This window comes from Rhinolophus sinicus, chromosome 7 (assembly GCF_057876585.1).
Source record: "Rhinolophus sinicus isolate RSI-liver-muscle chromosome 7, RSI-T2T, whole genome shotgun sequence".
NCBI classification, from domain to species: domain Eukaryota; kingdom Metazoa; phylum Chordata; class Mammalia; order Chiroptera; family Rhinolophidae; genus Rhinolophus; species Rhinolophus sinicus.
This window is the reverse complement of record NC_142507.1, coordinates 28,248,124-28,262,102: the sequence shown is the minus strand read 5'-3', so window position 1 is coordinate 28,262,102 and position 13,979 is coordinate 28,248,124. Positions and strand designations below refer to the sequence as shown.

Genomic DNA, 13,979 nt, shown 5'->3' with positions numbered 1-13,979 from the left:
TGTTTTAAAGTATATTTTGCCAGCTTTTTAAAACCCTATTTACATGAAATATCTTTTTCCATCCTTTTACTTTTAGTCTATGTGTGTCTTTTAATATACAGTGGGTCTCTTGTAGACAGCATAAGTATGGGTCATGTTTTCTTATCCATTGATCTACCCTATGTTTTTTGATCAGAGTATTTAATCCATTTATATTTAAAGTGATTATTGATAGATACATAGTCACTGCCATTTTATTATTCATGTTTATGTTCTTGTTTTTCCCCCCTTTTATCTTCTTAAAGAGGTCCCTTTAACATTTCTTGTAATGCTGGCTTGGTTTTAATGAAGTCCTTCAGCTTTGTCTTGTCTGGGAAACTCTATCTCTACTTAAATGATAGCCTTGATGGGTAGAGTAGTTTTGGTATTAAGCCCTTATTTTTCATCACTTTGAATATTGAACGTCACTCCCTCTGGCCTGCAAATGTTCTATTGAGAAATCAGGTGATAGTCTTATGGGAGCTCCCTTAATAACTAGTTGTCTTTTTCTCCTTTTAGAATTCTCTTTGTCTTTAACCTTTGTCAATTTAATTGTGTGCCTTGGTGTGGGCCTCTGAGTGTTCATCTTGTTTGGAACTCTCTGCCCCTCCTGAAATTTTATGTCTATTTTATTTGCCAGATTAGGAAAGTTTTCAGTCATTATTTCTTCAAATCAGTTCTCAATTCCTTACTGCTTGTCTTTTCCTTCTGGCACTCCTATGATGCAAATGTTGTTATGCTTGGTGTTGTCCCTGGGGCCCATTAAACTATGTTGTTGTTTTGTTTGTTTGTTTGTTTTATTAAGGAGGGTGCATCTCATCGTGGCCCATGTGGGGATTGAACAGGCAACCTTAGTGTTATTAGCACCACACTCTAACCAACTGAGCTAGCCAGGCACCCCCTAAACTATGTTTTTAATTCTTTGTTCTTTTTGTTTTTCCTATTGGGTGTTTTCTTGTATCCTGTTTTCCTAATCACTGAGTCAATCCTTTGCTTTATTTGATTGCCTGTTGATTTCTTCTAGTGTATTTTTCATTTCACTTATTGTATTCTTTATTTCTTACTGGTTATTTTTTATGGTTTCTATGTACTTCTTTATCTTACTATCCCCTTGTTGAATTTCTGACTAACTTCCTTGAGCATGCTTACAACCAGTGTTTTGAAGTCTGACTTGGTAGATTGTTGCCTACATTTCATTTAATTCTTTTTCTGGAGTTTTCTCCTGTTCTTTTACTTGAGACATGGTTCTTCATTTCCTCATTTTGGCTGCTTGTCTGGGTTGCTTCTAGCTATTATGTAGGTCTCCTGTGTTTCTCAGTCTTCACTGAGTAGCCTTATGTATTATGTATCCCATATGGCCCATTGGCACAGCATTCTCTCTGTGCTCTAAGTTTGTCCCTTGTGTAGGTTTTATGTGCCCTCCTGTTGTAGTTGAGCCTTGATTGCTTTTGGCATGTCAGTGCATGTGACTGTGTCTTAGGCTGACTGTCTGTGAGAATTGGCTACACCCATAGTATATGAGCTGCTTTGTGGGGGCTGACCCACAGGGGGCCCCTGTGTTTGTTGTGACCATCATTTGGGTGTGTCACTTGTGGTGTTAATTGGGTAGTGCTCTACTGTAATTTGAAGACTTCTTCCAGCTGTGTGCTTCTGAGACCTCTTGGGAGGGGCTCCATTGCAGGCCAAGTTCAACTGCTGCCTATGACCAGCCCAGGGCTACCTAGTAGGAGAATAAAAGGTATCCACAGTTGGTCACTGCCTCTGGTGGACCTGGAGGCATGTGTGGGTGGCCATGATGAGAACTGAGGTCAGTTGCCACTAGTATCAGTCCTGGGGCAGCTTAGCAAAAGGTCCAGGGCATGCTGAGGACTGATGCCACCTCCTTGTAAGGCTCAGACACTGAAGGAGACTCCTGAGGTGGGCAGAGCAAGGCTGGTTTCCTCATCATCAAATACGCCTTTAGTGGTGCTCCTCAAGTTTGGTGGGGTGGGGTCCCAGGAAATGACCAGAGTGGGGTGGGTGGTGTTCATAGTGCCAAATTGTGGTCACTCCACAAAATGTCCAGAGACACTGAGGCTAGCCACCACTCACCTTGGGCCCACAGTTCCCTGAGAGTTGTCTAAGAAAGGCTGCAGTATGAGTTGGGGCTTGTTGCCCACCACCAAAATTGCCTCAGGCAGCAGCACAAGCTGCTGAGAGAACTTCTTTAGTGAGCAGGGCAGGGCTGATTGCCCAGACACTGAAAGTGCCTTTGGTGATGTTACTCGAGTTGGGGGGCAGGGTTACAGAGAGTTACTGGGTGGGGTGTGCAGAGTTCATCACGTCAATGCAGTTTCTTATTTATCTGCGTGAGAGAGGGCTCAATACAAGAAAGATGGCACCTGCCTGTAGGCCACACAGGGATAATGGAGGCCTACATTCACACAACTCAGTCTTTTCCTGTAGGTTTCTGGAGGCTTGTGAGTTGCTGCCTTTCAGCTATAGCCTGGGGAGCCAGACTGTGAGTGAATGAGTCTGTGTACATGCCCTGTAAGAGGACATCTGTGTTCCCTACAGCTTTCTGTCTCACATAGATGGTTGTAATCCCCACTGTTTTTCACAACCAGGTGTTGTGGGGGCTCCTCTTTCTGGCACCAGTACTCTGGTCTGGGGAGCCCGGTGCGGGGCTGGGATGCCTCACTCCTCTGAGAGGGACCTCCACCACTGAGATAGTTCTCCAGAACTCAACATTATCTGTGGGTGTGGGGCCAGTCCATTTCATGACTCCCTCCTCTCCTACCTGTCTTTTTTTTTTTTCCAGAGAGGAGGCATTAAGGATTCATGCCATAAGTTTATTTACAAACATTTCTAGTATGTTGAGTTCAACAGTTTGGTCCATTTTTCAAAGCGACTGCACCTCTTAAAATGCTCCTCTTCATATCTGTTTCATGGATTAAGTAAAACATCCTTATTTTTTAAGCAGCTGGTGTCTTACTATAAAGAAAGGTGAAACAAATCCAGATCCAAAGTACAGAGTCATCATAACTAGCAACCGCCACTTCTTTTCCACTGAAAATGGCAAATTCTTCCCTGGGCCCTCCTCATAGTGCCTTCTACGGACCACAGAGGTTGTGAAGCTCCGGATGCTCTGTCCCAACATAGCGCTGTTGGAAGGCCTGCAAAAGGCACAGAGACCGAAAATGGAGGAAATGGCGATTCCTCTTTTTTCTCACGACCTCCTCCTACCTGTCTTGATGTGGCTTTTTATTTAAATGCTTAGTTATGTAAGTTCTGTTCAGGTAGTCTTCAGATAGTTCTAGAGATTAATTGCTCTACAATTTAGTTGTAATTTTATTGGGGAACAGTATGTATTTTCAGGCCTTTTTTTCCAAGTCATGTTGTTGTCTTTTCAATCTTAGTTGTGGAGGGTGCTGTTCAGCTTCAAGTTGTTGTCCTTTCAGTCTTAGTTGTGGAGGGCGCAGTTCAGCTCTAGGTCCAGTTGCCGTTTCTAGTTGCAGGGAACACAGCCCACCACCCCTTGCGGGAGTCGAACCGGCAACCTTGTGTTTGAGAGGACGCATTCCAACCAACTGAGCCATCCGGGAGGCAGCTCAGCTCAAGGTGCCATGTTCAATCTTTGTTGCAGCGGGCAGAGCCCACCATCCCTTGCGGGACTCGAGGAATCAAACTAGCAACCTTGTGGTTGAGAGCCCACTGGCCCATGTGGGGATCCAACCAGCAGCCTTCGGAGTTAGGTGTGTGGAGCTCTAACCACCTGAGCCACCAGGCCGGCCCAATTTAGTTGTAATTTTAATGTGGTCAAGGGAAATTGCAAGCAAAGTGTTTACCTATTCTGCCATCTTGGAAAACCTATGTTGTGCCTTCTTAGGTGCTTAACACCTCTGTAGATAAGGTCAGCCAATATCTCTTTGTTTTCACATGGGAAGGACAACAATACAAGGTCTGTCAATTGAGTTCGCGAACTCATCCTAGAAAAAGTGCTACATAACTCATTGCTGAATATCACCATGGTCACGTTTCAAGTACTCCCCTTGGGAAGCTATGGACCAATGTCAGAACCTAGTCCACCTTTCAAAGCAATTTTGGAACTCTTTTTCTAGAATGGCCATTAGAGCTCTCATCGTATTACCCTTGATGTCCTCAATGTCATCAAAACGTCTTCCTTTCACTATTTTCTTTATCGCCAGGTAAAGAAAGAAGTCAATGGGGGCCAGATCAGGAGAGTAGGGCGGGTGTTCCAATACAGTTATTTGTTTACTGGCTAAAAACTTCTTCACAGACAGTGCTTTGCGAGCTGGTGCATTGTCATGATGCAAGAGCCATGAATTGTTGGTGAAAAGTTTAGGTCATTTTTGTCTAACTATTTCGTGCAGCCTTTTCAGCACTTCCAAATAGTAAACTTAATTAACTGTTTGTCCAGTTGGTACAAATTCATAGTGAATAATATCCCTCTAATATCAAAAAAGGTTAGCAATATCATTTTGACTCTTGATTTGGACTGACGGAATATTTTTGGTCATGAAGAATTGGCTGACTTCCATTGTGCACTTTGACACTTTGTTTCAGGGTTGTATTGGTACACCCCTGTTTCATCACCAGTGATAACATTGTCCAAAACATCGTCCTGCCTCTCCAAAAGATCTTGACAAACTTCAACTCTCCTTTGCTTTTGTTCCACAGTGAGCTCCTTCAGGACCAGTTTTGTACACACGTTTCTCATGCCAAGAATTTCAGTTAAGATTTTCCTGTTTTTCTATCGATGTTTAATTAGTCTGCTATGTTTCTCACAGTCAGCTGGTGATTTTGATGCACAGTTCAACAAATTTTTGCAATGTTTTAATCTGTTCTTCTTGTTACTGGCCTCCCTGACCTCTCTTCATCAGTGACGCATTCTTTCCCTTCAGAAAAATATTTAATTCATTTGTACACTGCCATTTTCTTCATGGCATTATCCCCATAAACTTTGACTAACATATCCCTGGTTTCACTTCTACTCCTGTCAAGCTTAACCATAAATTTAACGTTTGTTCATTGCTCTAATTCAAGCTCAGACATTCTTGTGATGGCACACAAAAACATGCAACAACAATAATGAGAACCACTCAGCAAGACAGTGCCACACATTAACATATACACAGCTGTGAGACACTGATATACCAAGGGTATAAAACCTTGTCGAGCTGTTTGTACAGGGCTGCCAATGTAAGTACACGGTGGGAAGTTTGCAAATGTAATTGTCAGACCTTGTATACACAATGGAATATTACTCAACCATAAGAAATGGTGAAACATTGTCATTTGTGACAACATTGATGGATCTTGAGATTATCATGGTAAGAAAATAACTCAGACAGAACCATAAAGTCGAGAACCATATGACTTTATTCACATGTGGAATATAAATCTGAAAGCAACAAATAAACAAGAGAAACAAAGAAACAAAAACTTAAAGACACAGACAGCAGTTTAATAGTTACCAGAGGGTAAGGGGGGATGGTGAAGGTAGAAAAGGGAAAAGGGGGTCAAATATGTGGTAACAGAAGGAGAAATTACTCTGGGTGGTTAACACACAATGCAATACATAGCTGATGTATTTTGGAAATGTGCACTTGAAACCTATATAATTTTACTAATCAATGTCACCCCAATAATTTAATTTAAAAAGCAGATTTAGATGATACAAAATTTCCTGGAGGTTCTGCCCTATTACAATACACAGATGACTAGTTTCTATGTTCCCTTTCCCAAGGAGGACAGCATCCACCTTTAAAAATTTTTAGCTTTAGAGGGACACAAGGTTTCTAAGAAAAAACTGCAATTTGTTAAAACTCAGGTTCATTATTTAGGGCACCAGATCTTACAAGGGCCGCACCTAGATCCCATTAAGCTTCATAGCATCCTGAACCTTCCTAAACTCAAAACTAAGCATCAATTATGAGGCTTTCTTGGGCTAGCTGGTTGTCGTGTGAAATGACCTGTGGGGTCTCTGGTCCCGCTCTCCACATAAGAACGTAGGATATGGGGAGGCCAAAAAGGAACACCAACAGAGCTATAGGTAGGGGAGTCATACCACTATATTCTCGATGGAGGCTGGGTTGGAGACACAGGAAGTAGGAGCCACAGGATCCGCCGCTACTTGCTGTCCGCTTCTCTGCAATCCGCAATCCATACTCCGCCGCTTCCTAGCTCAGTCACCATCTTCTTGCTAGGCCCCATTTTCTGTTAGCGTAGCCACAGCAGTTATATTAGTGGCCAATGGCTCACTGGTCACAGATGACGGCCAACTAGCCACAGCTGATAGCCATCCAATCACAGTTGATAGCCATTTACTACTGGAGCCAGCACCTTTCTATGTGAGGCCGAGAGCCTGGAAATTGCTTTCTGGGGCTCTGTCCCCACACTCCACCCCTACAGGCTCTCGCCTCCCAATCCACGTGACAAATGTCTTCCACGAGGGGCCCTGTGTGAGGAGCCTGGAGGTGAATGCAATATCCTGGACACAGCCAGGCTCTCTGGGCACAGCCAGGGTTTCTCAGGGCACCACCAGTCCTTCTGGGCAGAGCCATACTTCCTGGGCTTCTTAGGGTACCACCAGTCTTCCCGGACACTACCAGGGTTTCTCAGGCCACTGCCACTCTCTCTGGGCACAGCCAGACTTCCTGGACTTAGCCAGGGCTCTCAGGGCACTGCCACTCTCTCTGGGCATAGCCAGACCTCCTGGACTCAGCCAGGGCTCTCAGGGCACTGCCACTCTCTCTGGGCACAGCCAGACCTCCTGGACTCAGCCAGGGTTCTCAGGGCACTGCCCCTCTCTCTGAACACAGCCAGACTTCCTGGACTTAGCCAGGGCTCTCAGGGCACTGCCACTCTCTCTGGGTACAGCCAGACTTCCTGGACTCAGCCAGGGCTCTCAGGGCACTGCCACTCTCTCTGGGCCTCTCATGGTACCGTGCTGCAACAACAGTGCTCACAGTCAAGGTGCTTACATATTCTCGATGGCTGCCAGTCAAGACACAAAAGCTAACATCCGCCAGTTCCACTACATGGTGGTATGTTTCCAAGCAAACAGTCAAGCGGTCCATTAAATTAGGGACGGAAGGCAATTCCCATAGTACATAGTCATTCGCCAGGGCTGTCCTGGGGGTGAGGGATGAACTTGACCTCACCCTCATCTCCAAGGAGGACTCAGCAAGCATTTCCTCCTGGGACTACAAGTCCTGCATCCAGGCTGCCTCAGCAAGCAGTTCCCAGCCCACAGGGCCGCAATGACCTTCGCTTTCTCTGGCCTATGCTGGTTGGGGAACCTTCCACGTCTTTCCACCTCTCCACGGGGGTCCAGCTCTCCAGCAGCTGCACGGCTTTTCCTATGCTGGTGGGAGAACCGTACACATCTTCTCACCTCTCCATGGGGTCCAGCTCTCCGGCAGCTGCTCCTCCTGGTCTTCCTGAGACTGACGCACAAATTGCTCCACCGTCCTTTGGAGAGCTTTGGCCAGCACCATACCATGCTCGCTGCGCCATTTGTCATGGGAGGCGACCTGTGGGGTCTTTGGTCCCGCTCCCCATATAAGAACACAGGATATGGTGAGGCAAAAAAGGAACACCCACGGAGCCATAGGTAGGGGAGTCATACCACTATAGTCTCGCTGGCGGCTGGGTTGGAGACACAGGAAGTAGGAGCCACAGGATCCGCTGCTTGCTGTCCGCTTCTCTGCAATCCACAATCCACACTCCGCCGCCGCTTACTAGCTCAGTCACCATCTTCTTGCTAGGCCCCATTTCCTGTTAGCGTAGCCACAGCAGTTATATTAGTGGCCAATGGCTCACTGGTTATAGCTGACGGCCAACTAGCCACAGCTGATGGCCATCCAATCACAGTTGATGGCCCTTTACTACCTGAGCCAGCACCTTTCTATGTGAGGCCAAGAGCCTGGAAACTGCTTTCTGTTTCTCTGTCCCCACACTGGTATTGTTGGAATTGGTTTTAAAGTTTTCTCTCATGGCCCAGCTTTTATATGCCTTACTGAAGAACACCAAACCTGACCCTATTACTTGGGAAGATGGGGATGACCTAACTTTTAATACCTTAAAAGAAAGCTTAGTATATCCCCCTGCACAATTTCCAACTCCCTTTGATCCTTCTAGTATACCAAAAGGAAGGGAATGCCCTTGGCGTACTCACCCCCACCCCCAAAATCAGGACCGCCATTGACTCACAGGGTATCTGTGGGGACAGAGCCCCAGAAAGCAGTTTCCAGGCTCTCGGCCTCACATAGACAGGTGCTGGCTCAGGTAGTAAATGGCCATCAATGTGATTGGATGGCCATCAGCTGTGGCTAGTTGGCCGTCAGCTGTAACCAGTGAGCCATTGGCCACTAATATAACTGCTGTGGCTATGCTAGCAGAAAGAGAGAGAAGAATGGGGGCTAGCAAGAAGATGGCGGCTGGGCTGGCAAGCGTGGATGGCGGTTTGCGGACATTGTGGATCCAGCCTCCAGTGAGAGAATAGTGCTGCCAGAGAGAATATAGTGGTATGACTCCCCCATCTATGGCTCCGTGGGTGTTCCTTTTTGGCCTCACCATATCCTGCATTCTTATGTGGGGAGCGGGAGAAGAGACCCCGCAGGCCTCCCTGCATGACAAATGGTGCAGCGAACAGGGTCTCCCGCACGACAGTATCATAGCCAATAGCTAGGCCATATGGCAGAAGGCTACTTCCTATTACCTCAGAGCCATTCTTGCTACTGTAATTTTGGTTAAGGCCAGAAAATAATCATACAATCTCTTTTAACCATCTTTGTGCCACTACTGTGGAAGCTTAACTCCCAACACAAACACAACACCTTTCAGCCAATCATCTCACCTCCTATGAAATCTTCTTGCTAACCTTTTGTGGGGACAGAGCCAGGAGAGAAGTTTCCAACCTCTCCGCCTCCTGTGGAAAGGTGCTGCCTCGGTTATTAGATGGCCATCAGCTGTAATCAGATGGCCATCTGCTGTGGCTAGTTGGCCATCAGCTGTAACCAGTGAGCCGTTGGCCTACCAGTTAGCAATTAGCCACTAATGTAACTGCTGTGGCTACGCTAGGGGGTTGGTAGGCAGAGAAGCAGACTGTGGATTGCAGATTGTGTGGCTCCTGCTTCCTCTATCTCCAATCTAGCCGCTAGCAAGATTATAGTGGTATGAACCCCCTATCCATGGCTCCATTGTTGTTCCTTTTTGGCCTCACCATATCCTGCGTTCTTGTTTGGGGAGCAGGAGCAGAGACCCTGCATGACACATGGCACAGTGAGCAGGGTGCAGTGCCCGCCAGAATCCCCAAAAGGGTAATGGAGCAGTTTATACATATGAAAGCTTAGTTTCGCAAGCAGGGTATGGTGCTGGCCAGAACTCTCCTAGGATGGTAGAGCAGTTTGTGCATATGAACACTCAGTATCAGGAAGCCCGTGAGGAGCGGCATTGGGAACAGGAAACATGATCTGCTTGGGAGAAACGTGACCCCTTGGTGAATTGGTGGTCCTCTCAAGCCTCCAGATGGCATGCCACCCTATTGGCAAGCGTTGTATTCCTTTAGGTGTTCTGCTGTGGGCTCCTAGAGTTGTGGATATCTGACACTGAGGCCTCCACCCAATCAGACTCCTGGTGCAGCGAGCAGGATTCCAGCCAGGTAGGGAGGGTGTCTGACTCTGGCCAGGAGGACAGGTGGCCCCCACACTGTGTGTGGTACCCAGTAACCACTGTTCTCAGGAATTGGACTCCCGAGGAGGGATGGGAGGACATGGATGGCTCTCCGACCAGGGTGGAGAGGGCCCTGTAGGTTCTGGCTGAGCAGTTGCCGGAGGAGGTAAAAGGTATAGCCCGCCATGTGGGCTAGATGTTCCTTGCCACGTTGCATTGCATCATAACACGGAAGACACGCTTAATGAAATAGCCCAGGGGCAGGACCAGCAGTCCCGGTGGGAGGTACTGGAAGCTCAGGTCCCCCTGTTAAAGGAGGAGCCCCACAGTGGAGACTGAGGCAGAAGTGGACAACGCGAGTGCTAGCAATGTAGCTCCCCACTCCCATGCCTGGCCCATCGTACAGCAAAAGGTGAAGCATGAGCAATCTTTGGGCTGTGGGGGCTTTGCTGCTGGTAATGTAGCTGTGACTGAGTTCACAACCTACACTCCTTACACTCCCACTGATTTGCACGAGCTGGGGAGGCAGTGCCAACAGCGCCCTGGAGAGCTGTTCCCAGCTTGGCTGCTGTGATTATGGCATGAAGGGGCAGATAGCATTCTCTGCTCCCCAGGCGAAATGGAAAAGCTAGCCTCCATGACAGGGCATCCATCCTTGTGACAAAGGTTACACAATTGCCATAGGTTGGTGCAACACCAGGGCAACCACCCTCTAATGGAGTGGCTCACCACTGTGGTACGCACAGTATGGGGAGAGGCTGGTGAGCTGCCAGACATTGTGAATAAATGGCAGTCGTATACAGAACTTACTCAAATCATCTGTGAAATGTGTATGAGACATGCTATGTTCAACCCTAATATGTGGGGGCTGGATGACGAACATTTTACAACCAGCATGAGAGATTTGGTGTTGGATACTGCTCCTGCAAATGCTTTTGGATTGTTGGTTACCATTCTTATGCCCTATGTGGGGTGACGGATCCATGAAGTTACCATTGCCATGACCACCCTAGGGGATGTTGAAAGCCGGTGGCAAAGGAAGTTAAGACAGGAGGTCCAAGAAGTCAAGGCCTGGAAGCCCAAGTCAAAAGTAAGGGGGCGAGGTCGCAGGCCTCAGAAGGTAACACACACACAGATGTGGCGTGATCTTGTGGCAGCGGGGGTTCATCAGGAAAAATAGACCGAAAACCAATGCACTCTTGTTGGAACTTTGGAAACAGCTGCATTCAGAACAGCAATTCTGGCAAAGCCTAAAGGAGAAGTCCGAGAAAGTGCGACTCGTGTCCCTCTGGGATTTCATGCGGCCACTTGAGGCCGACTCCTTTCAGTTTGATTGGTGGGGGGGAGGCCAAGGTACCTGGTCAGAGGGGATGAGCAGGGACCGGAGGCCCCACATGGAGCTGTTCATCCATTGGTCCCCTTCTAATGTGCAGAGGGTTTTGGCCCTAGTTGACACTGGCGCAGACTTCAGTCTTATTTATGGGAACTCAGAACTGTTCCGCAGACCAGCAATCTGCATTGATGGCTATGGAGGAATGATTGTGACCATAAAAGCTGTTTCCTTACCACTGGGTATAGGAAGGCTTCCCTCCCTCGTTCCCTTTCCCCCCATACCTACATGGTGTATGTCTCCCCCATCTTGAAATGTATTCTAGAAGTGGACGTGCTACATGGCCTCAGTTTACAGACATCGATTGGAGAGTTCCGTCTCTGGATCCGGGTGGTGAAAGCAGTGACATGTGGACATGCTCACCACCCTCCTCAAGAGTTGCTGCAGCCCTGGCTCGTGGTTACAGTGTGATAGTACTGCCTGCCGAGAGGACAGGAGGAGATTGGTTGTACAGTATTGGAATTGGAGAAGGCACATATTGTGAGGCTGATGCATAGTCCCTTTAACTCCCCAGCATGGTCTTTCAAGAAGTCAGATGGGACCTGGCAAATGACAGTGGATTATAGGGGAGTTAAATAAGGTGACACCACCTTTGCAGGCTGCGGTGCCTTCAATTCACAATTTGATGGATTGTCTGTCTGCCTGAAAACATATCACTATGTAGTGGACTCGACAAATGCTTTTTTCTCCATTGAAATTGCACCTGAGTATCTAGAGCAGTTTGCTTTTACTTGGGACAGACTGCAATGGACTTTTCAAGTCCTTCCAAAAGGATACTTGCACAGCCCCACTATCTGCCATGGGCTCATATCCTAGGACTTGGCACAGTGGGATCACCCATCCTCTGTGGCCTTGTTTCACTATGTTGATGACATGTTACTAACTTCTGATTCTCTTTCAGATTTAAAGCAAGCAGCTCCCTCTCTTCTCAGCCACCTGAAGTCACGCGGCTGGGCGGTGAATGAGGAAAAGGTCCAAGGCCCCAGCTTATATGTCAAGTTTTTGGGTGTTGTATGGTCGGGTAAGACAAAGGTCATACCTGAGGTGATTACTGATAAAATACAAGCATTTTCCCGGCTGACTAAGGTCTCCCAATTACAGGTGTATTTGGGCCTGCTGGGGTATTGGCCGTTTTTTGTACTTCATTTAGCACAAATGGCAAGGCCCTTGTATAACATGAGTAAAAAAAAGGGGGCCTCATTGGATTGGACAGAGGCTATAGAGCAAGCCTTTGTTGCCACAAAATGGGCAGTGCGCAGGCACAGGCTCTGCAAGTAGTAGACCCTAGTCGCCCATTTGAATTTGGTGTTCACGTAACCCAAGAGTGTTACAGTTGGGGCCTCTGGCAATGGCAAGAACGTCTCCGGTTGCCAGTGGGATTTTGGTCCCAATTGTGGAAAGGAGCGGAAGTCTGCTACTCTCTAATAGAGAGACAACTGGCTGCTGTGTACGCAGCCCTAGTGGCCATAAAAGCCATCACAGAAACGGCACGGGTTTTGGTTTGAAGAAACTATCCCGTCCAGGGGTGGGTCCGTATGTGGACCCAGGGACCCAAAACGTGGGTGGCACAAACCACCACCCTCGCCAAGTGGGGTGCCTATTTGGAGCAATGTAGCACCCTCAGTTCAAGCTCTTTGAGCACAGAGCTACTGCAAGTCTTGGGACCGTTGAGCTTGTAGCTCAGGCTGAGCCAAGTGCTCTGCCTAAAGGGGAGGACTTGGAGCCCTCGCCCTGCAAAGAAGGACAGTCCCCAGAACCTGAAGATGCCTGGTATACTGATGGCTCTAGCTGGGGAGTTGCAGCCATTTGGACGACTATTGGTGTGCAGCCTAAAACAGACACCCTTTGATACCGGATGGGTCAGAGTAGCCAGTGGGCTGAGCAATAGACTGTGTGGATGATAATCAGCCATGAGCCCGGGCCCCTAGTTATTTGTACTGACAGCTGGGTGGTGTTCCGGGGCCTAACTTTGTGGATCCCCACATGGAAACACCAAAACTGGTTGGTAGGACACCATCCACTGTGGGGTCAAGCCATGTGGCAGGACTTCTGGGACCTAGGGCAGGGAAAGGAGGTGACCCTAATGCATGTCACAGGTCACTCTCCCTTGGTGTCCCCAGGTAATGATGAAGCAGATGCCCTGCTACGGGTCCGATGGTTAGAATGGGCTCCTGTCACTGATGTGGCCCATTGGCTGCATAGGAAATTGCAGCATGTTGGAAGCCGAACCATGTGGCAGGTGAGCAGACCCTGGGATCTGCCTTTGAAATGGCAGGAGATAGCAGATGCTTGGTACGACTGTGCCTCCTGTGCCTAGGATAGCCCCCAATGGTGGAGGCTGTCCTGGGAAACACAGCAGATTAGGTGAGGGAGGGTGCCCCTCACTCGCTGGCAAGTGGATTACATAGGACCCCTGCCTAGGCCCGCAATGTGATGTATGCGTTCACAGCAGTGGACACTGCTATGGGGTTGATGTTTGCTTGGCCAAGTCTGGCTGTGCATGCAGCGTCATATAGTGGTCGCTCTTACACGGCTGTGCGCCCTCTAAGGGCTTCCACAAGTCATTGAAGGTGACAGGGGTACCCATTTTACTTATGGACGTACAATGGTTATTTCATACCCCGTACAATCCACAAGCAGCTGGTATGATTGAATGCTACAGCAGACTTTTGAAGCAAGGGCTCTGGGTGTCAAAACACTCTCCCACGATGTGCAACTGGGCCTTGCGTCTGTAGGATGTCTTGAGAATCCTGAATGAGAGACCACAGAAGGGAGGGCCCGCACCAGTAGAAGCTCTGCTATATTGAAGGGCCGCTCCCATTCAATTACAGGTTACCACAAGTGAGACTCTGTTTAAGCCAGACAATGGCAGAAATGAAAACATTTGTTGCCA

The 13,979-nt window shown here is 47.9% G+C and overlaps 1 pseudogene; it reads right to left on the bottom strand.

Moving 5' to 3' along the window:
• Window positions 1-2,835: 2,835 nt before the first annotated feature.
• On the bottom strand, window positions 2,836-3,218 carry LOC109438517 (cytochrome c oxidase subunit 7C, mitochondrial pseudogene; annotated as a pseudogene).
• Between the last annotated feature and the right edge of the window lie 10,761 nt (window positions 3,219-13,979).